General features: G+C 44.2%; 1 pseudogene; it reads left to right on the top strand.

Annotated features, from left to right (window-relative positions):
- The window catches only part of LOC119353934, a 75,176-nt pseudogene that overhangs the window by 29,524 nt on the left and 19,372 nt on the right, over positions 1-26,280 (top strand).

Below are 26,280 nucleotides of genomic sequence, written 5' to 3'. Positions count from 1 at the left end.
GGCGGGCGCGCCGTCCTCATCATCCTCTACCCCCGATTCTCCCATGCTCTTTACTTGGACTCGTCGAAGAACATTCACAAAAATGATTACACCCACATCAAGGATGTTCTCGACAGTGCTATGTTTTACTACCAAGCAAGGGGTGGAGAGGTCAGGGACAAGAAGAGAAGGGGCGGCAGGGTCGCCTTCGGCCATAAGACCGACTTCTGCTACATCCAGCAACTGAACGATTCTCTTAATGATGGATTCTATGTCCTACACCACATGCTGGAGTACAAACGGGATCACCAGAACCTTCGCATGTCACCTAGATCCGTCGATGCCCATATTCTGCAATGGGCAAAGGACATAGGAGATATTGAGGATCATCGACTTCGAGCTGAGTTCTATAACATCCAGCGCGAACTTGCCCAAATCATCATGAAGGAGGTCGTCGGAAAAACAGGGATGTTCTACGGAGAAGGACAAATGTCGCGGGAAGACGTCCGAACATGGATAGCCTCTCAACGTCTCGACCTGAAGCCTTTCACTAGGCTCGGGGACTATCTCCCTGACTTGGATGGATGGAACGACATGTTGGAGTGATTGTCGATATATGACAATGTGTCCGTTTAGTCCATACTTTCTGTATGACAAAACTTTGAGTTATTCACGGTGAAACTTTATTTGTGATGTAATTAAACCGTCCTCCTCCTCGACTAGCGAAAATCACTCTAGTTAGGGCATTTTGGGGTACGATGAACTTTGTTATTTATGCTTATGATATGTTGTTTTTATTTTTGCCAAGTCTGTCTCTTTCTGTTGCTCAACTATATATGTTGCATATCATCGACTCATGTGATGATGCAGGTGCATAGATCATAGATGGCGAACAAGTGCTATGCCAGGAGTATATATACGACAAGTGGTCGGAGTGTCAGGCCCTTCCGGTTTCCGAGCGACAGGCAGTAGTTAGTTTAGAGGTTCAAGCTAATGCGAAAGACGGATACGAACTCATGTTCTCAAAGTGATAGCTCTTCTCGCGCATATCATTGTTTAGATCAATGACGATGTATTTGCATATCATTCGAGACTTGTATCGCTATTTTTGAGATGATGACGAGAGACCACTTTGTGTTGGATGATGATTATGATGATGACATGATTTGATGAGACTAATTGTATGTATATGCTATGATTACATTTGTACGTGTATGATATGCTAAAGATTATTGTATAAAGCCTATTCAAATACAAAACAAATACAAAACAAATATTCAGGAAAAAACTAATAAATAAACTAGTAGTAGCGAGGGGGGAAATTTAGCAGTAGCGCCGCATTGTTAGTAGCGCGTCCCAGCAAACAGCGCTGCAGATAATATCAGTAGCGCCCTTTCCCAAAGAGCGCTACAGCTATTCATGTATAGCAGTAGTGTGGGACAACCGGCGCTACTGCTATACGTTAGCTGTAGCGCCTTATTAGTAGCGCCGGTGCCCGCGCTACTGAGAGGCCCAAAACCCTCGCTGCTGGTAGGCTTTTCCCTAGTAGTGAGTGCATGTGGGTTACCTTTATGAGGAGAATTGAGGGAATTGGCCATATCATTAATGGAATCTGTTGGCCCACGTTGGTTCCCCGACTGCTCAGTGCATTTTGAGGTTATTTTTCGTCTCAATTCTCTTGTTCACATGGGGAAGATAGTTACCAAACATGTTAATGCTGATCTGTTTAAAGATCTTGAATAAATACAAGTTCATATATCAAAGAGGATTTCCAAGAAAATGAGCAAGTTAGAGTTTACATGCTATGAACCTTTGCACTTCATCCAGTAGGAGGCTCATAGAAGGAAAATGAGTCACAATACAGGAGAGTGAAGTTGGGATCAAAGTATAAAATGAACTTCTCCAATCCCAATAATCTCCTCTCCCAAATCCATCAACATGGAAGCCTAGCACCTCTTGTCGTGGTGATTCTTCCATGTTTCCATCCTCTATAAAACTCCATGATAGTCGGATTTGTGCGTTTTACACACAACCGAGTTGAAGAGAGTTGTCAGGGGTGGAATCGAGAGGGATAGCAATCTTGTGATCAATACTCATTGTACTATCTGCAAAATTACTACTAGTTCATTCAGATGTTGCAAAATTACTATCGTGCAGAAGCTCCAAGCCATGACGGCTGTCATGCCACCGCTGGCCTCGTCGCAGCATGCAACGCTACATGTCGCATAACTGGTCGCACCCCGCACATGGCCATAGAAGTGGAGGTGACTCACGTCGCCGTGTGGTTGCTCCCTTGTATTACCTCTGTGGGTGGCACCTCTGGTGCCCATATCCGACTGTAAAACCTTGTCGCACTAGGGTCAGATCAGGAGACACACTTTGCCACCCTCGCAAGCCCTAGTGTGCAATATGAGAATAGAGGAAAGGACTATACTTTCAACAAGAGTTTCCATTCAAAGGGTGAGAATCGTAGTGTCCCTTTGAGGAGGAAGATGGACTCCCCTACCGATGTTAGCAAACCTTGCCCTCTGCAAATGTGGACAGCAAATAGTGATGATGGCATACCTTGCCCACCAAAGGAAATGGGGGGCTGTGGTGGTTCTGTCTTGGATCTCAAATGCATGTTGTCGAAGAAAATGCATAAGAGAGGGCTGACAAAGTTGTGAGTGAAGAACCGACATAAAGATAGTGCCCTTGCTTTGATCATTTGGGCAGGGAAAGAACCGACATAAAGACAGTATGGAAGGCTGCAAATAGGAAGGACTCAAGTAATAACTACCTATATTGTCCAGTCGTAACTTGTGTCCAAGATGATGACCTCATTCACTTTCAGATGCATTGGGGTAGGCAACCGCGTCGCCAAGCACAAATTTGAGGCGGCTAATTCTTGGGATAGCATCCGCGTAGAAGTCATCCCGAGGAAGCGGCACATAGACATGTACCTGAATCATGATTCCCATAGGTACAAGATTGACGTGTACTTTGAGGACATCCGGAACTTCTACAAGTGCAACTTTGTTGGGTCTAGCGGCATCTTGTTGCAGGTGAGCTGCTCACCATGTTGCTCTGATACTTCCATTTCTTTCCTTTTTACATAATATTAGTTAGATGTTACGATCATATGGCGAGGTAGTGAACCCCAAATTTTAGATGCGTTTACACCTCACATATGAGATTCATGCAAGTGAGGTGAGGTAGATAAGAAGTTTGATATGAATTGTGTGCATACCTTGGTATAACTCGGTGGTATGGTTCGCTATTGTATTCAGGAAATGTGACTGGAGTGGTAATTGAATTTGCATTTGTTTGCTCTCAGACTTTAATAAAACTAGAGTATTTTTTGTTATGACATATTTAGAGCCTAAACACATAAAGCTTGTTTCACTAAGTGCTATCCTAACTATCCAAATAGTCGCTTGTTTTTACATAATTAAATTTAGTTAATGGCTTTTCAAAATATTGACTCATACAAATAAGACTCTTGCTTTTGTTAACAACAGTTTATGAAATTATATCATGTTGGGTTACTGGATTGGATGTGCCTACTTTTTCTTTCCATTGCATGTGCTGGACAATTTTTTGGGGTAGGGGCATCTATTGTAAAAATAGATGATGTGCACAAGTGCTAGCAGTTTGTTAACTATTTGTATATCGGCAAATGTCACAACAAGATGTTGTATAGATCTAGTGGTATCCAGTATGTAAATTGTGGGAACATATTGCTTGAACTTTGAAACACGAAGCTGTAGATGTATTTCCTCCCTCAATACTTGCGTGAGCTAAAACTTTGGCAAATTCCCAAGTTAGGAAACTAGAGTGAACTATCACACTGGTCTTGTTTGCAATTATGCGCTAGAGCCCATAAAGTAATATGGATAGCTCTGCTATTTTTCTTTAGACACTTTTCTAAATTACTGATTTTAATGCTTCTTAGACTATTAGTTTGTCAGGTGCCTCTTATAATTCAATCTATGATTCCAATGATGGTAAAAACATATATCATCTTAACTAATGTCAATTTAATGGTTGTTTCACCTCATGTATGCACCAAGAATATGAAATACAGTTTCTGGGCCTGCAGTTTATTCAATGTTCTCAGACGACCGCTTTCATGCATGCACGGAGGATGCGAAGTTTACCTGGGTCAGAGCACTAGATTTTACACCTGACCACTCTTTCAGAAAGTGTTCAACTCTCACCCTCATACTTGATGAAGGTGCACAGTGTCACTTATTGTCAACAACATAGCTTTGTCAGGAGATTGAGTGAATTGGCCATATCAGTAATGGAATCTATTGGCCCATCGTTGGTTCCCCTAGTTGACTACCGAGTGGCTACTTAATGCATTTTGAAGTTATTTTTCGTCTCAACTCTCTAATTTCATTGGGAAGATAGTCGCCAAACACATTAATGCTAATATGCTTAAAGCTTGTGAAGAATACCACTTCATATTTCAAGGAGGATTTTTGAGAAAATGGGCAAGTTAGAGTTTACATGCTATGAACCTTTGCATTTCATCCAGTAGGAGGCTCATAGCAGGAAAAGGAGCCACAATACCAGAGAGTGGGGCTGGGATCAAAGATTAAATGAACTTCTCCAATCTTAATAATTCTCCTCTCCCAAATCCACCATCCTGCAAGCCTAGCGCCTCTTATCATGGTGATTCTTCCATGTTTTCATCCTCTATAAAACTACATGATAGACAGATTTGTGTGTTTTACACAAGTGGGTCAAGGAGAGATCAAGTGGAAATCACACAAAATGTTGGAGGAGGGATGAAGGGGGATAAAAATATTGTCATCAATACTCGTTACACTAGCTTCAAAGTTACTACCAGTTCAATCGGGTGTTGCAAAATTACTATCATGTAGATGCTGCAAGCATCGCCTTGCAAGCCCCAACGACTTTCATGCCACCGCTGGCCTCGCTGCAGCATGCAACATCGCATGTCGCACAACTGCTCTCACCCCGCCCATGGCCACAAAGGCGGAGGTGACTCTCGTCGTCGTGCGTTTCCCCCCTTGTACTACCTCTTGGGGTGGCACCTCATGTGCCCATATCCAACAGGAAAACCTAGTCGCACTTGGGTCAGAAAACGAGACACACTTTGCCTCCCTTGCAAGCCCTATAGTCGTATCTAATCTACTGCCAGGGGCTTCATAAAGATTAGATCCATGGAGAAGAGGTGGGCATCATGCAGTATGAGAATAGAGGAAAGGACTATATTTTCGGCATGAATTTTCATTCAAAGGGTGAGAATCATAATGTTCCTTTGAGGAGGAAGATGGACTCCCGTACTGATGTTTGCAAACCTTGTCCTCTGCAACTATGGAGAGCAAATAGTGATGATGGCATACCTTGCCGACCAAAGGAAATGGGAGTCGTGGTGGTTCTATCTTGGATCTCAAATGCATGTTTTCGGAGAAAATGCATAAGAGAGGGCTTACAAAGTTGTGAGGAGTGAAATATTTGCAAAAGCAACATTTTCTAGAAGTGATCAGTGCCCTTCCTTTGATCACTCGGGCAGGGTAAGAACTGACATAAAGACAGTATGGAAGGCTACAAATAGGAAGGACTCAAGTGATCCCTACCTATATTGTCCAGTCGCCACTTGTCTCCATGATGATGACCTAATTCACTTCCAAATGCATTGGGCTAGGCAACTGCGTCGCCGAGCGCAAATTTAAGGCAGCTAATTCTTCATATAGCGTCCACGTAGAAGTCATCACGGGGAAGTGGCGCATAGACCTGTACCTGAATCATGATTCCTAGAGGTGCATGCTTGAGACGTTCTTTGAGCACATCCGGAACTGCTACAAGTGCAACTTTGTTGGGCCTAGCGGCTTCTTGCTGCAGGTGAGCTGCTCACCGTTTTGCTCTAATACTTCTATTTCTTTCCTTTTTACATAATATTAGTTAGACGTTACGATCACATGGCGAGGTATAAATCCCCAAATGTTAGATGCATTTACATCTCACATATGAGATTCATGCAAGTGAGGTGAGGCGGATAAAAAGTTTGATATGCATTGTGTGCATACCTTGGTATAACTTGGTGGTATGGTTCACTATTGTATTCGTGAAAATTGAGTAGAGTGGTAACTGAATTTGCACTTGTTCTCAAACTTTAGTAAAACTAGAGTATTTTTTGTTATGATATATTTAGAGCCTAAACACATTTGTCACTTATTGTCAACAGCTTACCTTTGTCAGGAGAATTGGGGAATTGGTCGTACCACTAATGGAATCTGTTGTCCCATCGTTGGTTCCCCTTGTTGACTGCCTGAGTGGCTCCTCGTTGCATTTTGAAGTTATTTTCGTCACAATTCTCTTTTTCAAATGGGGAAGATAGTTGCCAAACATGTTAATGTTGATCTTTTTAAAGCTCTTTAAGAAATACCAGTTCATATTTCAAGGAGGATATTTTAGAAAACGAGCAAGTTAGAGTTTACATGCTATGAATCTTTGCATTTCATCAAGCAGGAGGCTCATACTAGGAAAAGGAGCCGCAATACTTTGATGTCCAGTAGGACCGAAGTTGAAGGAAAATTAATGATGTGTTACACAATTCACATTAGTCCATCCAAAAATATACTACTTGGGACCTGAGGAAGAAGTCTCAAATTATGTGGTTAACCCTCATAGAAAGTATGCTTCTGACTTTGCTAAAGTTACTTTTGTTGACGAAGACTGTAGTAAGCTTTTTCCAGACGTTATCTCTACTAGAATTGGATGCGGGTTCTTTTCCCAACCCTTGAAAACTGGTTGTATTATCGCATTTTATCTATCCTGAAAGAAGGACTTCTCATTAGTCCAAAGAAGTATGAATTCCTACCCTTCTCAGTAGGTCAACTTCATGGAAGTTCTGTTTGGATGTTTGCTTCTAATGATTCCCTTAAGGCCGAGGATATAAGAAAGTGAGTGGGCCACTTTGATGAAATTCACTAGAATGGGCCAGCCATTGAGCTCCTCCAGACAAACATTTGAAATCCTTCCACGGGATGTGGAAGAGATTCAAAAATTTTAAGTCACAATTGATGGCACTAAATACATATTTTCTAATGGTATTGGGAAGATACTGAGAGATTTGCCAAACAAATTGATCACCAAATTGGATTAGACCGTACTAACCCTTCTTCAGCTTTTCAAATAAGGTATGTTAGTGTTAGCTACAAAGGAGTTGGTTGTCGACCATGATTCCTTTCATAATATATATCCGCGGCCTACAAAGAGAAATTCGAATCTTAGAGCACAATGTTTAACATTACAACTTACAAGTTGGAGCAAAGCCCAACCATGATGTATGAATCATGAAATTATGTCATGTTGGGGTAATGGTTTGGATGTGCCTTCTTTTTCTCACCAATGCACGTGCTGAATAATTTTTTGGGGCAAGGGCATCTATTGCAAAAATAGATGATGTGCAACAGTGCTAGCAGTTTGTTAACTATTTATATATGGGCAAATGTTACAGCAAGATGTTCTATGGATCTAGTGGTATCCAGTATGTCAAATGTGGGAACATCTTGCTGGAACATTCAAACATGAAGCTCTAGATGTACTTCCTCCCTTAATACTTGCGTGGGCTAAAAATTTGGCAAATCCCCATGTCAGGAAACTAGAGTGAACTATTATAGTGGTCTGGTTTGCAATTATTCGTTAGAGCCCATAAAGTAAGATGGATAGCTCTGCTATTTTTATTTACACTCATATACATATCTCACTTGGTGGTTTCTGATTAGAGTGATATGGATTTGAAGCTCATCTGGTGAATACACCACCGATAATTTTCTAAATTACTAAATGTAATGCTTCTTAGACTATTAGTTGGTCAGGCGCCTCTTATAATTCATTCTATAATTCTGAAGCTAGTTAAAATATATATCATCTTGAGTAATGCCAATTTGATGTTTGTTTTAGCTCATGTATGCACCAAGAATATGCACTACAATTTCTGGGCCTGCAGTTTATTCAAGGTTCTCAGATGACTGCTTTCATGCATGCATGGAGGATGCAAAGTTTACCTGGGTCAAGGCACTAGATTTTACACCTAACCACTCTTTCAGTACGTGTTCAACTCTCACCCTCATACTTGATGAAGGTGCACCCGTGTCACTTATTGTCAACAACGTACCTTTGTCGGGAGAATTTAGGGAATTAGCCATATCATTAATGGAATCTGTTGGCCCATCATTGGTTCCCCTTATTGAGTGCCGAGTGGCTACTCAGTGCCTTTTGAAGTTATTTTTTGTATGAACTCTCTTGTTCCATGGGGAAGATAGCCGCCAAACATGTTATTGCTGATAAGTTTAAAGCTCTTGAAGAAATACCACTTCATATTTCAAGGAGGTTTTTCGAGAAAATGAGCAAGTCAAAGTTTACATGTTGTGGACCTTTGCATTTCATCTAGTAGGAGGCTCATAGCGGGAAAAGGGGCACAATACCAGGGGTGGGGCTGTGATCAATGTATTAAATGAACTTCTCCAATATCAATAATTCTCCTCTCTGATATCCACCATCATGCAAGCCTAGCGCCTCTTGTAATTGTCGTGGTGATTCTTCCACGTTTCCATCCTCCATAAAACTACATGATAGAGGGATTTGTGTGTTTTACACACAAGCGGGTCAAGGAGAGATCAAGTGGAAGTCACACAAATTGTTAGAGAAGGAATGGAGGGGGATAACAATATTGTGATCAATAGTCATTTCACTATCTGCAAAGTTACTACCAGTTCAGTCGGATGTTGCAAAATTACTATCGTGTAGTGCCATGAGCATCGCCAGCGAGCCCCGACGGTTGTCATGCCACCGCTGGCCTCGCCGCGGTGCGCGGCGCTACATGTCGCACAATTGCTCGCACCCTGTGCATAGCCACAAAAGTGAGGTGACTCCTGTCGCCGTGTGGTTGCCCCCTTGTATTACCTCTTGGGGTGGCACCTCATGTGTCCAAATTCGACAGGAAAACCTTGTAACACTAGAGTCAGATCACGAGACACACTTTGCCTCCCTTGCAAGCCCTAGAGTCATGCCTCATCTACTGCTCGGAGCTTCATAAAGATTAGATCCCCGGAGGAGAAGAGGTGGAGAGCATGCAGTATGAGAATAGAGGAAAGGACTATATTTTCGGCAAGAATTTCATTCAAAGGGTGAGAATCATAGTGTCCCTTTGAGGAGGAAGATGGCCTCCCCTACTGGTGTTACCAAACCTTGCCCTCTGCAACTATGGAGAGAAACTAATGATGATGAAATCCTTGCCCACCAAAGGAAATGGGGGGTTCTGGTGGTTCTGTCTTGGATCTCAAATGGATGTTTTCAGATAAATTGCGTAAGAGAGGGCTGAAAAAGTTGTGAGGAGTGAAATATTTGCAAGAGCAACATTTAGTATAAGTGATTAGTGCCCTTGCTTTGATCATTCAAGCAGGGTAAGAACTGATGTAAAGACAGTACGGAAGGCTGCAATAGGAAGCACTCAACTTATAACTACCTATATTGTCCAAACGCCACTTGTCTCTATGATGATGACCTAATTCACTTTCAGATGCATTGGGCTAGGCAACCGCGTCGCCGAGCACAAATTTAAGGCGACTAATTCTTGGGATAGCATCCGCATAGAAGTCATCCCGGGAAAGTGGCGCATAGACCTGTACCTAAATCATGATTCCCAGAGGTGCAAGCTGAAGGTGTTCTTTGAGCACGTCCAAAACTGCTAAAAGTGCAGCTTTGTTGGGCCTTGCGGCATGTTGCTGCAGGTGATGAGTTGCTCACCGTGTTGCTCTAATACTTCTATTACTTTCCTTTTTACATAATATTAGTTAGATGTTACAATCACATGGCGAGGTAGAAAGCCCCAAATGTTACATGCATTTACATCTCACATATGAGATTCGTGGAAGTGAGGTGAGGCGGATAAAAAGTTTGATATGCATTGTGTGCATACCTTGGTATAACCTGGTGGTACGGTTCGCTACTATATTCATGAAATGTGAGTAGAGTGGTAACTGAATTTGCATTTATTCTCAAACTTTAGTAAAACTAGAGTATTTTTTGTTATGGTATATTTAGAGCCTAAACACACTTGACACTTATTGTCAACAGCTTACCTTTGTCAGGAGAATTGGGGGAATAGGTCATATCATTAATGGAATCTCTTGGCACATTGTTGGTTCCCCTTGTTGACTGCCCGAGTGGCTGCTCATTGCCTTGTGAAGTTATTTTCATCTAAATTCTCTTGTTAACATGGGGAGGATAGTAGCCAAACATGTTAATTCTAATCTATTTAAAGCTCTTTAAGAAACACCAGTTCATATTTGAAGGAGGATTTTTGAGAAAATGAGCAAGTTAGAGTTTACATGCTATGAATCTTTTCACTTCATCCAGCACGAGGCTCATACTAGGAAAATGAGTCGCAATACTTTGATGTCTAGTAGGGCCGAAGTTGAAAGAAAATTCACATTACTCCATCCAAAAATATACTACTTGGGACCTAAGGAAGAAGTTTCAAATTATGTGGTCAACCCTCATAGAAAGTATGCTTTTTCATTTTGACAGAGTTACTTTTGTTGACGAAGACTGCAGTAAGCTTTTTCCAGATGTTATCGCCGCTAGAACTAGATGAGAGTTATTTTCCCAACCCTTGAAAACTGGTTGTATTATCGCATTTTATCTATCCTAAATGGATTTTCCGTTGGTCCAAAGAAGTATAATTCCTTGCCATCTCAGATGCAACTTCGTGGAAGTTCTATTTGGATGTTTGCTTCTAATGATTCCCTTAAAGCCGAGTATATAAGAAAGTGGATGGGCCACTTTGAAGAAATTCACTAGAATGGACCAGCTGTTCAGCTCCTCCAGACAAACAGTTGAAATCCTGCCACGGGATGTGGAACTAAATACCTATTTTCTGATGGTATTGCAAAGATACTGAGGGATTTCCCCAAGAAATTGCTCACCGAATTGGATTAAACCGTACTAATCCTCCTTTAGCTTTTCACATAGGGTATGGTAGTGGTAGCTACAAAGGAGTTGTGGTTGTTGTTGTCGACCATGATTCCTTTCGTAATATTTCTCCGCGACCTAACATGAATAAATTTGAATCTAAGAGCGCAATGTTTAACATTACAAGTTGGAGCAAAGCCTAGACATGCTATATGAATAAATTATGTCATGTTGGGTTAATGGATTGGATGTGCCTTCTTCTTATTTCTAATGCATGTGCTCGACAATTTTTTGGGGCAGGGGCTTCTATTGCAAAAATAGATGATGTGCACCGGTGCTAGTAGGTTGCTAACTATTTATATATGGGAAAATGTTACTGCAAGATGTTATATGGATCTAGTGGTATCCAATATGTCAAATGTGGGAATATCTTGCTTGAACTTTGCAACAGGAAGCTCTAGATGTACTTCCTTCCTTAATACTTGTGTGGGCTAAAATTCTAGCAAATTCCCAAGTTAGGAAACTAGAGTGAACTATCACAGTGGTCTTGTTTGCAATTATGCGCTAGAGCAATTTAAGTAAGATGGATAGCTCTGCTATTTTTGTTTACACTCCTATTCATATCTCAGTTGGTGGTTTTTAATTAGAGTGATACGGATTTGAAGCTCATCTAATGAATACACATCACTGATACATTTCTAAATTACTGATTGTAATGCTTCTTAGACTATTAGTTGGTCAATCGCCTCTTATAATTCATTCTATAATTCTGAAGATGGTATATATATATATATATCATCTTGAGTAACGTCAATTCAATGTTTATTTCAGCTCATGTATGCACCAAAATATGCACTAAAATTTATGGACCTGCAGTTTATTCAAGGTTCTCAGATGACCGCTTTCATGCATGCATGGAGGATGCAGATTTTACCTGGGCAGAGCACTAGATATTATACCTAACCACTCTTTCAGTAAGTGTTCAACTCTCACCCTCATACTTGATGAAGGAGCACCCGTGTTACTTATTGTCAACAACGTGCCTTTGTCAGGAGAATTGAGGGAATTGGCCATATCATTAATGGAATCTGTTGGCCCATCGTTGGTTCCACTTGTTGACTGCCGAGTGGTTGTTTAGTGCCTTTTGAAGTTATTTTTTGTCTCAACTCTCTAGTTCCACGGGGAAGATAGTCTCCAAACATGTTACTATTGATATGTTTAAAGCTCTTGAAGAAATACCACTTCATATTTCAAGGAGGATCTCTGAGAAAATGAGCAAGTTAGAGTTTACATGCTAGGAACCTTTGCATTTCATCTAGTAGGAGGATCATAGCAGGAAAATGAGCCATAATACCAGAGAGTCGGGCTGGGACCAAAGTATTAAATGAATTGTTCCAATCCCAATCATTCTCCTCTCCCACATCCACCATCAGGCAAGCCTAGCACCTCTTGTCGTCGTGATTCTTCCACGTTTCCATCCTCTATAAAACTACACGATAGACGGATTTTGTGTTTTACACACAAGAGGATCAAGTAGAGATCAACTGGAAGTGTCACAAATTGTTAGGGGACGAACGAAGGGGGATAGCAATATTGTGATCAATACTCATTGCAGTATCTACAAAGTTACTACCAGTTAAGTCGGATGTTGCAAAATTAGTATCGTGCATGCGCCGCGAACATCGCCATGCGAGCCAAGACGACTGTCATGCCACCGCTGGACTCGCCGCAGCACACAACACCACATGTCGCACAACTGCTCGCACCCCGCGCATGGCCACGCAAGTGAAGGTGACTCACGTCGCTGGGCATTTGCCCCATTGTATTACCTATTGGGGTGGCACCTCATGTGCCCAATAGCCAACAGGAAAACCTTGCCGCACTAGGGTCAGATCATGAAACACACGTTGCCTCCCTTGCAAGCCCTAGAGTCGTGCCTCGTCTACTACTGGGAGCTTCATCAAGATTAGATCCCCAAAGGAGAAGAGGTGGATAGCATCCAATATGAGAATAGAGGAAAGGACTATATTTTCGGCAAGAATTTTCATTCAAAGAGTGAGAATCGTAGTATCCCTTTGAGGAGGAAGAAGGACTCCACTACTTATGTTAACAAACCTTGCCCTCTGCAACTATGGAGAGCAAATAGTGATGATGACATACCTTGCCCACCAAAGGAAATGGAGGGTTGTGGTGGTTCTGTCTTGGTTCTCGAATACATGTTTTCACAGAAAATTCATAAGAGAGGGCTGACAAAGTTGTGAGGAGTAAAATATTTACAAAATAAACATCTTGTAGAAGTGATCAGTGCCCTTGCTTTGATCATTTGGGCTAGGTAAGAACTGACGTAAATACAATATGGAAGGCTGCAAATAGGAAGGACTCAAGCGATAACTACCTATATTGTCCAGTCGCTACTTGTCTCCATGATGATGACCTAATTCACTTTCAGATGCTTTGTGCTAGGCAACCGCGTTGCCGAGCACAAATTAGAGGCGGCTAATTCTTGGGATAGACTTTGCGTAGAAGTCATCCCGGGGAGGCGGCGCATAGACCTGTACGTGGATCATGATTCCCATAGATGCAAGAGCTTGAGGTGTTATTTGGGCATACCCTAAACTGCTGGAAGTGCAACTTTGTTGGGCCTAGCGGCATCTTGCTGCAGGTGAGCTCCTCATCGTGTTACTCTAATACTTCTATTTATTTCCTTTTTACATTATATTAGTTAGAATTTACGAGCACATGGCAAGGTAGAGAGCCCCAAATGTTAGACGCATTTACATCTTACATATGAGATTCATGCAAGTGAGGTGAGCCAGATAAAAAGTTTGATATGCTTTGTGTGCATACCTTGACATAACTCGGTGGTATGGTCACTACTGTATTCGTGAAATGTGAATAGAGTGGTAACTGAATTTGCATTTGTTCTCAAACTTTTCTAAAACTAGAGTATTTTTTGTTATGGTATATTTAGAGCCTAAACACATTAGTCACTTATTGTCAACAACGTACCTTTCTCAGGAGAATTGGGGGAATTGGTCGTATCATTGATGGAATCTATTGGCATGTCGTTGGTTCCTGTTGTTGACTGCCCAAGTGGCTGCTCATTGCCTTTTGAAGTTATTTTCGTATCAATTCTCTTGTTCACATGGGGAAGATAGTTGCCAAACATGTTAATGCTGATCTGTTTAATGCTATTTAAGAAATACTAGTTCATATTTCAAGGAGGATATTTGATAAAATGAGCAAGTTAGAGTTTACATGCTATGAATCTTTGCACTTTATCTAGCAGGAGGTTCATACTAGGAAAAGGATCTGCAATACTTTGTTGTCCACTAGGACCAAAGTTGAAGGAAAATTAATGATGTGTTACAGAATTCACATTACCCCATCCAAAAATATACTACTTTGGGACCTGAGGAAGAAGTTTCAAATTATGTGGTTAACCCACATAGAAACTATGTTTCTGACTTTGAGAGAGTTACTTTTGTTGACGAAGACTACATTAAGCATTTTCCAGATGTTATCCCTGCTAGAACTAGATGAGCGTTCTTTTCCCAACCCTTGAAAACTAGCTGTATTATCGCGTTTTATCTATCCTACTAAAAGGACTTTCCATTTGTCCAAAGAAGTATGAATTATTGGCCTTCTCAGCTGGTCAACTTCTTGGAAGTTCTATTTATATGTTTGCTTCTAATGATTCCCTTAAGGCCGAGGATATAAGAAAGTGGATGGGCCACTTTGAAGAAATTTGCTAGAATGGGCCAGTTGTTCAGCTCCTCTAGACAAAACAGTTGAAAACCTGCCACGGGATGAGGAAGAGATTCCAAATATTGAAGCCACAATTGATGGCAGTAAATTCATATTTTCTAATGTTATTGGGAAGATACTGAGAGATTTGCCAAAGAAATTCGGAAACTTTCTAGAGAAGGAGTTTCTCTCGAAAGAAGTGAGTGGGAGGAAAGTAGAACTTGACGAGGTAACTGTACCTGCTCCCTTATTGGAAAGTAGTACATCATAGAAAACTGTTTCAGTGACACCTACACCAGTTAGTGAGGAAGCTAATGATAATGATCATGAAACTTCAGATCAAGATACTACTGAACCTCATAGATCAACCAGAGTGAGATCCGCACCAGAGTGGTACGGTAATCCTGTTCTGGAAGTCATGCTACTAGATCATGATGAACCTACGAACTATGAAGAAGCGATGGTGAGCCCAGATTCCGCAAAATGGCTTGAAGCCATGAAATCTGAGATGGGATCCATGTATGAGAACAAAGTATGGACTTTGGTTGACTTGCCCGATGATCGGCAAGCAATTGAGAATAAATGGATCTTCAAGAAGAAGACTGACGCTGACGGTAATGTTACTGTCTACAAAGCTCGACTTGTCGCAAAAGGTTTTCGACAAGTTCAAGGGGTTGACTACGATGAGACCTTCTCACCCATAGCGATGCTTAAGTCTGTCCAAATCATGTTAGCAATTGCCACATTTTATGATTATGAAATTTGGCAGATGGATGTCAAAACTGCATTCCTGAATGGATTTCTGGAAGAAGAGTTGTATATGATGCAACCAGAAGGTTTTGTTGATCGAAAGGGAGCTAACTAAGTGTGCAAGCTCTAGCGATCCATTTATGGACTGGAGCAAGCCTCTCGGAGTTGGAATAAACGCCTTGATAGTGTGATCAAAGCATTTGGTTTTATACAGACTTTCGGAGAAGCCTGTATTTACAAGAAAGTGAGTGGGAGCTCTGTAGCATTTCTGATATTATATGTGGATGACATATTACTGATTGGAAATGATATAGAATTTCTGGATAGCATAAAGGGATACTTGAATAAGAGTTTTTCAATGTAAGACCTCGGGGAAGCTGCTTACATATTAGGCATAAAGATCTATAGAGATAGATCAAAACGCTTAATTGGACTTTCACAAACAACATACCTTGACAAAATTTTGAAGAAGTTCAAAATTGATCAAGCAAAGAAAGGATTCTTGCATGTGTTACAAGGTGTGAAATTGAGTAAGACTCAATACCCGACCACTTCAGAAGATAGAGAGAATATAAAAGATGTTCCCTATGCATCAGCGATAGGATCTGTCATGTATGCAATGCTGTGTACCAGACCTGATGTGTGCCTTGCTATAAGTCTAGCAGGGAGGTACCAAAGTAATCCCGGAGTGGATCACTGGACAGTGGTCAAGAACATCCTGAAATACCTGAAAAGGACTAAGGATATGTTTCTCGTATATGGAGGTGACAAAGAGCTCGTCGTAAATGGTTACGTTGATGCAAGCTTTGACACTGATCCGGACGATTCTAAATCGCAAACCGGATACGTGTTTACATTAAATAGTGGAGCTGTCAGTTGGTGCAGTTCTAAACAAAGCGTCGTAGCGGGATGTACATGTGAAGCAGAGTACATAGCTGCTTCGGAAGCAGCGAACGAAGGAGTCTGGATGAAGGAGTTCATATCCGATCTAGGTGTCATACCTAGTGCATCGGGTCCAATGAAAACCTTTTGTGACAATACTGGTGCAATTGCCTTGGCAAAGGAATCCAGATTTCACAAGAGAACCAAGCACATCAAGAGACGCTTCAATTCCATCCGGGATCTAGTCTAGGTGGGAGACAGAGATTTGCAAGATACATACGGATCTGAATGTTGCAGACCCGTTGACTAAGCCTCTTCCACGAGCAAAACATGATCGGCACCAAGGCTCCATGGGTGTTAGAATCATTACAGTGTAATCTAGATTATTGACTCTAGTGCAAGTGGGAGACTGAAGGAAATATGCCCTAGAGGCAATAATAAAGTTATTATTTATTTCCTTATAATCATGATAAATGTTTATTATTCGTGCTAGAATTGTATTAACCGGAAACATAATACATGTGTGAATACATAGACAAACAAAGTGTCACTAGTATGCCTCTACTTGACTAGCTCGTTAATCAAAGATGGTTATGTTTCCTAACCATGAACAATGAGTTGTTATTTGATTAACGAGGTCACATCATTAGTTGAATGATCTGATTGACATGACCCATTCCATTAGCTTAGCACCCGATCGTTTAGTATGTTGCTATTGCTTTCTTCATGACTTATACATGTTCCTATAACTATGAGATTATGCAACTCCCGTTTGCCGGAGGAACACTTTGGGTGCTACCAAATGTCACAACGTAACTGGGTGATTATAAAGGAGCATTACAGGTGTCTCCAAAGGTAGATGTTGGGTTGGCGTATTTCGAGATTAGGATTTGTCACTCCGATTGTCGGAGAGGTATCTCTGGGCCCTCTCGGTAATGCACATCACATAAGCCTTGCAAGCATTGCAACTAATGAGTTAGTTGCGAGATGATGTATTACAGAACGAGTAAAGAGACTTGCCGGTAACGAGATTGAACTAGGTATTGGATACCGACGATCGAATCTCGGGCAAGTAACATACCGATGACAAAGGGAACAACGTATGTTGTTATGCGGTCTGACCGATAAAGATCTTCGTAGAATATGTAGGAGCCAATATGGGCATCCAGGTCCCGCTATTGGTTATTGACCGGAGACGTGTCTCGGTCATGTCTACATTGTTCTCAAACCCGTAGGGTCCGCACGCTTAAGGTTACGATGACAGTTATATTATGAGTTTATGCATTTTGATGTACCGAAGGTTGTTCGGAGTCCCGGATGTGATCACGGACATGACGAGGAGTCTCGAAATGGTCGATACGTAAAGATTGATATATTGGAAGCCTATGTTTGGATATCGGAAGTGTTCCGGGTGAAATCGGGATTTTACCGGAGTACCGGGAGGTTACCGGAACCCCCCGGGAACCATATGGGCCTAGATGGGCTTTAGTGGAAAGGAGAAAGGGGCAGCCCAAGGTGGCCGCGCGCCTCCCCCCTCCCCCTAGTCCTATTAGGACTAGGAGAGGTGGCCGGCCCCCCTTCTCTCTCTTTCCCCCTCGGGGAATCCTAGTCCAACTAGGATTGGGGGGGAGTCCTACTCCCGAAAGGAGAAGGACTCCTCCTGCGCCCTCCTCCTGGCCGGCGCCCCCCTCCCCCTTGGCTCCTTTATATACCGAGGTAGAGGCACCCCATAAACACACAAGTTGATCCACGTGATCTATTCCTTAGCCGTGTGCGGTGCCCCCAGCCACCATATTTCTCGATAATACTGTAGCGGAGTTTAGGCGAAGCCCTCCTGCTGTAGTGCATCAAGATCGTCACCACGCCGTCGTGCTGACGGAATTCTTCCCCGACACTTTCCTGGATCGGAGTCCGGGGATCGTCATCGAGCTGAACGTGTGCTCGAACTTGGAGGTGCCGTAGTTTCGGTGCTTGATCGGTTGGATCGCGAAGACGTACGACTACTTCCTCTACGTTGTGTCAACGCTTCCGCAGTCGGTCTGCGTGGGTACGTAGACAACACTCTCTCCTCTCGTTGCTATGCATCACATGATCTTGCGTGTGCGTAGGAAATTTTTTGAAATTACTACGAAACCCAACAGATTTGAAGCTCATCTGATGGATACACATCACCGATACTTTTCCAAATTACTGTTTGTAATGCTTCTTAGACTATTAGTTGGTCAGTCACCTCTTATAATTCATTTCAATAATTCTGAAGCTAGTTTGTTTCAGCTCATGTATGCACCAAGAATATGCACTACAGTTTATGGGCCTGCAATTTATTCAAGGTTCTCAGATGACCGCTTTCATGCATGCATGGAGGATGCGGAGTTTACCTCGGCAGAGCACTAGATTTTACACCTAACCACTCTTTCAGTAAGTGTTCAACTCTCACCCTCATACTTGATGAAGGAGCACCTATGTCACTTATTGTCAACAACGTGCCTTTGTCAGGAGAATTGAGGGAATTAGCCATATCATTAATGGAATCTGTTGGCCCATCGTTGTTTCCGCTTGTTAACTGCCGAGTGGCTGCTTAGTGCCTTTTGAAGTTATTTTTGTCTTAACTCTCTAGTTCCACTGGGAAGATAGTCTCCAAACATGTTATTGTTGATATGTTTAAATCTCTTTAAGAAATACCACTTCATCTTTCAAGGAGGATTTCCGGGAAAATGAGCAAGTTAGAGTTTACATATTATGAACCTTTGCAGGAAAAGGAGCCACAATACCAGAGAGTGGGGCTGGTATCAAAGTATTAAATGAACTTCTCCAATCCGAATCATCCTCCTCTCCCAAATCCACCATCATGCAAGCCTAGCGCCTCTTGTCGTTGTGATTCTTCCACGTTTCCATCCTCTATAAAACTACATGATAGACGGATTTGTGTGTTTTACACACAAGGGGATCAAGGAGAGATCAAGTGGAAATCACACAAATTATCAGGGGAGGAATGGAGGGGGGGGTAGCAATATTGTGATCAATACTCATTTCACTATCTGCAAAGTTACTACCACTTCAGTCAGATGTTGCAAAATTCCTATCGCGTAGACGCCGCGAGCATCGCCATGCAAGCCCAGACGGTTGTCATGCCACCGCTAGCCTCGTCGCCGCTTGCAACGCCACATATCGCACAACTGCTCGCACCCCGCGCATGGCCACATAAGTGAAGGTGAATCGCGTCGCCATGCAGTTGCCCCCTTGTATTACCTATTGGGGTGGCACCTCATGTGCCCATATTCGACAGGAAAACCTTGTCGCACTAGGGTCAGATCACGAGACACACTTTGCTTCCCTTGCAAGCCCTAGAGTCGTGCCTCATCTGCTGTTGGGAGCTTCAAAAAGATTAGATCCCCGAAGGAGAAGAGGAGGAGAGCATGCAACATGAGAATAGAGGAAAGGACTATATTTTCGGCAAGAATTTGCATTCAAATGGTGAGAATCATAGTGTCCCTTTGAGGAGGAAGATGGACTCCCCTACTGATGTTAACAAACCTTGCCCTCTGCAACTATGGAGACCAAGTAGTGATGATGCCATACCTTGCCCACCAAAGGAAATGGGAGGTTGTGGTGGTTCTGTCTTGGATCTCAAATACATGTTTTCGGAGAAAATGCATAAGAGAGTGTTGACAAAGTACTGAGGAGTGAAGTATTTGCAAAAGCAACATTTAGTAGAAGTGATCAGTGTCCTTCCTTTGATCATTCGAGCAGGGTAAGAACTGACATAAAGACAGTAAGGAAGGCTGCAAATAGGAAGGACTCAAGTGATAACTACCTATATTGTCCAATCGCCAGTTGTCTCCATGATCATGACCTAATACACTTTCAGATGCATTGGGGTAGGCAACCGCGTTGCCGAGCACAAATTTGAGGCGGCTAATTCTTGGGATAGCGTCCGCGTAGAAGTCATCCCGGGGAAGTTGCGCATCAACTTGTACCTGAATCATGATTCCCAGAGATGCAAGCTTGAGGTGTTCTTTGGGCACATCCGAAATTGCTACAAGTGCAACTTCGTTGGGCCTAGCGTCATCTTGCTACAGGTGAGTTGCTCACCGTGTTGTTCTAATACTTCTATTTCTTTCCTTTTTACATAATATTAGTTAGACGTTATGATTACATGGCGAGGTAGAAAGCCCCAAATGTTAGATGCATTTACATCTCATATATGAGATTCATGCAAGTGAGGTGAGGAGGATAAAATAATTGATATGCTTTGTGAAGTGTTCAACTCTCACCCTCATACTTGATGAAGGTGCAATGGTGTCATTTATTGTCAACAGCTTAGCCTTCATCAAAAGAATTAGGGGAATTGGTTGTATTATTAATGGAAATTGTTGTCCCATCTTCGGTTCCCCTTGTTCACTGCCTGAGTGGCTGCTCAGTGCCTTTTGAAGTTTTTTTCGTCTCAATTCTCTTGTTCACATGGGGAAGTTAGTTGCCAAACATGTTAATGTTGATATGTTTAAAGCTCTTGAAGAAATATACCAGTTCATATTTCAAGGAGGATTTTTGAGAAAATGAGCAAGTTAGAGTTGACATGCTATGAACCTTTGCACTTCATCCAGCAGAAGGCTCTTAGCAGGAAAAGGAGCCGCAATAGAGGAAAGTGAGGCTAAGATCAAAGGGTTAATGGTATCTTGTAGAAGTCTAGGGTGTGAAATAGATGAATGAAATACCTCCACCACGTGCAGCACTACCTCCACTAAGTGCACATCACTCAGAAAACACAATTGTAGCCAAAGTGGGTGTCGTATACCAAGAAAGCATATTGGTGACAACACTTTTCCCAAATTAAAGTATTAAATGCACTTCTCCAATTCCAATAATTCTCCTCCCAAAACCACCATCATGCAAGCCTAGCACCTCATGTCGTGGCGATTCTTCCATGCTTTCGTCCTCTATAAAACTACATGATTGTTGGATTTGTGTGTTTTACACACAAGCGAGTTGAGGAGAGATTAAGAGGAAATCACACGAATTGTCAGGGGAGGAATGGAGGGGGGGTAACAATATTGTGATCAACACTCATTGCACTATCTGCAAAATTACTGCCAATTTAGTTGGATGTGGCAAAATTACTATCGTGCAGACACCACGAGCATCGTCACGCGAGCCCGCACATGACCAGTTCCACACACTGCTACAATACCGCCACGCCTGACTGGCAAGGCTTCGAGCCGCACTGCCGCGTGAAGAGCTCGCCGCTGCGTGAGCAGCCATGGCCCCACCGCCATGTGTGTGCCTGCCGTCACTGGCCATGGAGGTGGACCGCGGCATGCCCTAACCCTCGCTGCATCGTCCGAACAACTAGGAGAGTTTTCCTTTAGGGAACGACCAGATAGAGGAAGATGATGTGCGTTCCATGTGGACCTGGTAACCCACATACACCAGTTGCCACACCTTGCAGCAGTGCCGCCACTTGGCTAGGCTTCGAGTTGCACCGCCGCGTCATGCCACCGTGTGCAAAGCAACTATGACCTCATGGCCATGCACGTGCCTGCCGTCGCCGGCCATGGAGGTGGACGGCGGCGTGCCCTAACCCTTGCTGCATCGTCCGAACAACCGAGGAGAGGTTTTCTTTTAGGGAATAGCCGGATAGAGGAAGAGGATGTGGGTTCTATGTGACGCCCATATATAGGACAACCCACTTAATCCACTTCCAGAAACGCAAGATACGTGGACTTTCAAGTGGACACCGTGCAGCCCACATCCACGTACCTGAGATATGTATAGCACATCTACATCTACATCTACATCTACATGTGTATTCTGCTTCATAATTTCACAACACGTACAAATTTGACTTTCTTAGGGAACAAATTTGATTTTCTTGTAAGGCAAAAAAATGAAATTGAAGGCTGGCAAGGAGATGAGGGAAGATTTGGAACAACGGGGAAAAGGGGAAACATCACGTGAGAGGGGTGCTCAAATATTTAGGGTCTAACCGTCATAACTAACTAGGGGCTTTCGTTTCTTCCCACTTTGGCTTTGATTGGACGCGCGCCGCCAGCCATCAACGACAGTTCATCCTCGCTCCAGCTCCAATTGACAGTTCCCCCTCGCTGCCAATTCGTCTCCATCGCCTTCCCGTCCCAACAGCACGTAGAATGGACAGTTCCTCCTTGCTCCAGCTCCAGATTATCATTTAGACAACAATCTCCCGAGCACTCCCTTGTCCAGAGCGAATCACCTATGTTGCTAACTCCATGTCCCTCCAACCTTCTCAGCATCGTTGATGGAAACCCCGCTAGATTTGGATCCGCGGAGGGACACCGGCGATCACTACGGGGCCAGGAGCGCCGCCCTGGAGACGAATGCCAAAGGCTTTAGTGTGGAGATGGTTCATGGTTGTCGCCCCGGTGGGGAGCGGCGCCACAGCCGACGTCTTCGCCCCGGAGGGCGTTGTCCTGGTCTCCTGGGGACGAACGGCGTCACGTGACTCACGTCAAGGGGAGCGAGGGTGTTGTCTCCGAATGCGTCGCCTCGGGGACGAACGGCATCGGGTTGGAGGGGAGCGACGACGGCGCCGAGGTTGGCGCTCCGCCGGAGGCTAGCGCCAAGGTGGTCGTCACCGTCGATGCGTGGCTCTGCCACCAAGTAAGCAATTTTCTAGTTATCTTCGCTAGTTTATGTGCTAGATCATTGCTATCTCTTCCAATTTTATGAATTGGGTATCTCTTGGTTGGTGGAAGAAACTCCCTTGCCATACCTCGAACAGGCAGCGCCGTCATCTCCCAGTCTTGCCTTCGTTGGAAAGAAAGAAACCACAGGGTATTTAGTGAACAGTTTAATTCGGTTGATGTTGTTGTTGCGATGATTAGAGCTGATCTTCAGATGGTGGACCGTCTTTTACCGAGCGATAGATCTATGTACATGATTTCCATCTCGCCTTGTTTGAAACACTCGTCTGCTCCGAAGATCTCGACGACTCTATTCAACACTCTAGGCCTGGGGCAACGAAGTGTAATACACAGTTTTGAAAAAGTTCTCCTGAACTTGTGACCGTGCACGCCACAACATAAGGCTTTGTACAATGCAAGACGCTTAGGGAGCTGCTTAGTAAAATAAATCCAGTTTTTCTTTAGCATCAATGCTTATCTTTATAGGGTGCCTAATTAAGCATCTACCTTGTATAAATAAGCACCGGTGCTTAAAAAAATTGGTTTATTTCTTGAAGCACCTCCCCTAAGCACCTTTAATTGTACAAGGCCTAAGAAGCACGAGACCACACTGCTCAGCTTTGATTAACACTCGTTGCACTAGCTGCAAAATTACTACCAATTCAGTCGGATGTTTCAATAGACTCAATCTGATGTGTGCCTTTTACGAGAGATTTTGATGGGGATTGTTTGTATGGATATGTCCCACAACCTACACAATCAAGTGTTGAGTATGGAGAGCTAGTTAGCTTAAGCCAATAATTATTAAATGTCCTAGATGGTCGAAGTTTGGTGTCATTAGAGCTGATCTTCAGATGGCGGGGCGGGGTGGTGCACTGCGGCCGCCTCCACCAGGGAACCAGGGCGTGACGCCTGGTCATCATCCTCGGCCGGCTCCACCGCCTCATTACATCACGAAGCCGGTGCAGAATAGGCATGGGCCGGTGCAGACGCATGCACCGCCGCCTCCCCATAACACGGGCGCTGGAGGTGCTTCTGGAACGCCCGAGGTCAATGCGGAGATGATGGTTACAATGCATATGGGGATGGACAACACCGTGGTTCATCGTCGACAGGTGGTGGCCGTGGATATGCCTGGCAGAATGATGGTATGGTGGAGAGACCTTTTCTCGGTCCTCCGGGTGGTTTTGTTGAGGGGCGTCTGGCCCGGGTTATCGGCAGCGGGGCAGTGACCGCGGTCATCGTGGTGGTCGAGGTGGTCGGTTCCGTCAACGGCAGCCTCCTCCGCGTGTAGTCGTCGAGCAGACGGCCGCCGCCGGGGCCGTCGAGGCGACGGTGCTGTCCGGTCAGGCTATGGATGTGGTGACGACGCTCGCTAATGCTAAGATACCCGGGAATGAGACCATGGTGTCAGTGTCAGTGGAGGCGACAGACAGAGTTGATTCGGACAGAGCGTCCAAGTGGGCACGCAAGAAGGAGAAAATGTTTTGCTATCTTTGTGGAGAGAAGGGTCATTTTATTGTTGAACGCGTGGCTAAACTTTGTGATACTTGTGGCAAGCCGGCACATGATACATAGGAATGTCCGATTTTGCGTGATCAGATACCGTCTCTCATGATGTATGGAGTGTATTGTGCTGAACTCACGTTCTTTGAGTCTCCTAGCATGAGGGAGACTCCTGAGGAGCCCCAGAGTCTAACCACTGAGGTTGTCAAAGTCACCAAAGGAGAGGTCTCTGAGACCCAGATTGTGCAAAGGCTGAAGGAGTTAGCTCCAGGTGACTTCCAGTGGGAGCTCGTTAGTCTCGACGCAAAAATGTTTAGGGTTGAGTTCCCTTCGGTTGAGGATTTGCAGAGACTTCTGAGTTTTGGGATGTGTAAAGTACCAGGCACAGAATGCATCCTCGAGTTCTGTGAGTGGAAGAAAGTCGAACCCCTGGGTAAGCCTCTTACTCAAGTTTGGCTGCGTTTTTCCGGAGCTCCCTTGAAGCCGATGCAGGATGCTAGGGTCGTGGCTAGCTTGGGCATTATGGTGGGGAAAACTCTAAGAGTGGATATGGCTTTTACCAGAGCTCACGGGGTAGCCCGGCTGCTGGTGAGTGTTTTGGAGATTGAGTTCGTGCCTGATGTGGTCAAGTGGACATATCAAGGCCAGATTTTTAACCTCGTGATTGAGTTTGAGGATGAGGCTATGTTCGCCGTGGCTGCCAATGGGACTGATGTTGACAAGCACGAGGGAGATGACAGCTCGGGTGCTAAGGAGGCACCTGTCGATGATGTTGGACGAGAGTTGTCCAATGGACCGGGGCCCGTTTCTCAGACGCCCGGGGATGGGACGGCACCACCCTCTTCGGTGCCTATGACCTCTCTGAGATTTGGCTCGTTCGAGCCTGCTTCTGTGTCTCTGAGACTTTGGAGTGACCGCATGGAGTCAGACGAGGTTTTTGAGCGCATGTTACCTACCTTGGATTTTGAGGATGATGTGAGTCCCGTTCTTGGGGGTTCATCGACCTCGGTCAGGGGAGATGAGGAGGAGTCTAGGCAGGCGGCCACTCCCTCTCCTGCTCAGGACGCGGTTTCGGTGGTGGAGGTCCTACCTTTGGGAGGGGGCTCGAAGCAGGTGGCCTCGGCACCCTCTTCTCCTCTCGCGGTGCCGGAGCAGTAGCTGGCGGCTTCGCCTTCTGGAGGGGGCTCGAGGCAGGTGGCCTCGGCGCCCTCTTTCCCTGGGGCACCTAGGGTAGCTGCCCCTCCTGTGGCGCCGGCGAGCCCCTCTTACCAGAGGGCCGGGGTGGGTGGAGAGTGTAGGCAGGAGGCCCATGTACTCCCCTCCCCTGGTACGTCTCTGACTCTTGGCCGCGGGGCGCGACCGACATCGGCGGCGCCGTGGAGCGCCCCACCGCTTTCAGGCGTTCCCGCGGTTTCATCGATGGAGGCCGGCCGGCTGCGTGTTAGGGGTGAGGCAGGAGGCCCCACCCCGAGTAGTGTCACACGGGAAGGGGTTATTGCGTTTGGAGGGATTCTGGATCCGGTCTCTGTGGGCGACGATTGAGCTGTCGTCTCCAGGATCATCCGGAGTTGACGACATACAGCAACGGTGCGTCATGAGGGCGGCCAAGCTTCGTGATGTTGAGGTCACTACTGGTATGTCGGTCAATACCTCTAATTCCATTTTGCATTTTTCTAATGATGAGATTATTAATAATGCAAACCAAATAGGAGTTTCACTAGGTAGTAATGATAGTGAAATTTCAAATTCCGTCAATGATATCCTGGATTTAGAGGCGGAGCGGGCTTTAGAGATGATTCATAACTTAGCAGCGGTTAAACCCATG

Source organism: Triticum dicoccoides, chromosome 1A, assembly GCF_002162155.2.
Source record: "Triticum dicoccoides isolate Atlit2015 ecotype Zavitan chromosome 1A, WEW_v2.0, whole genome shotgun sequence".
NCBI classification, from domain to species: Eukaryota; Viridiplantae; Streptophyta; class Magnoliopsida; order Poales; family Poaceae; genus Triticum; species Triticum dicoccoides.
Note: the sequence above shows the minus strand (reverse complement) of the source record. Positions and strands in the feature narration are given on the sequence as shown.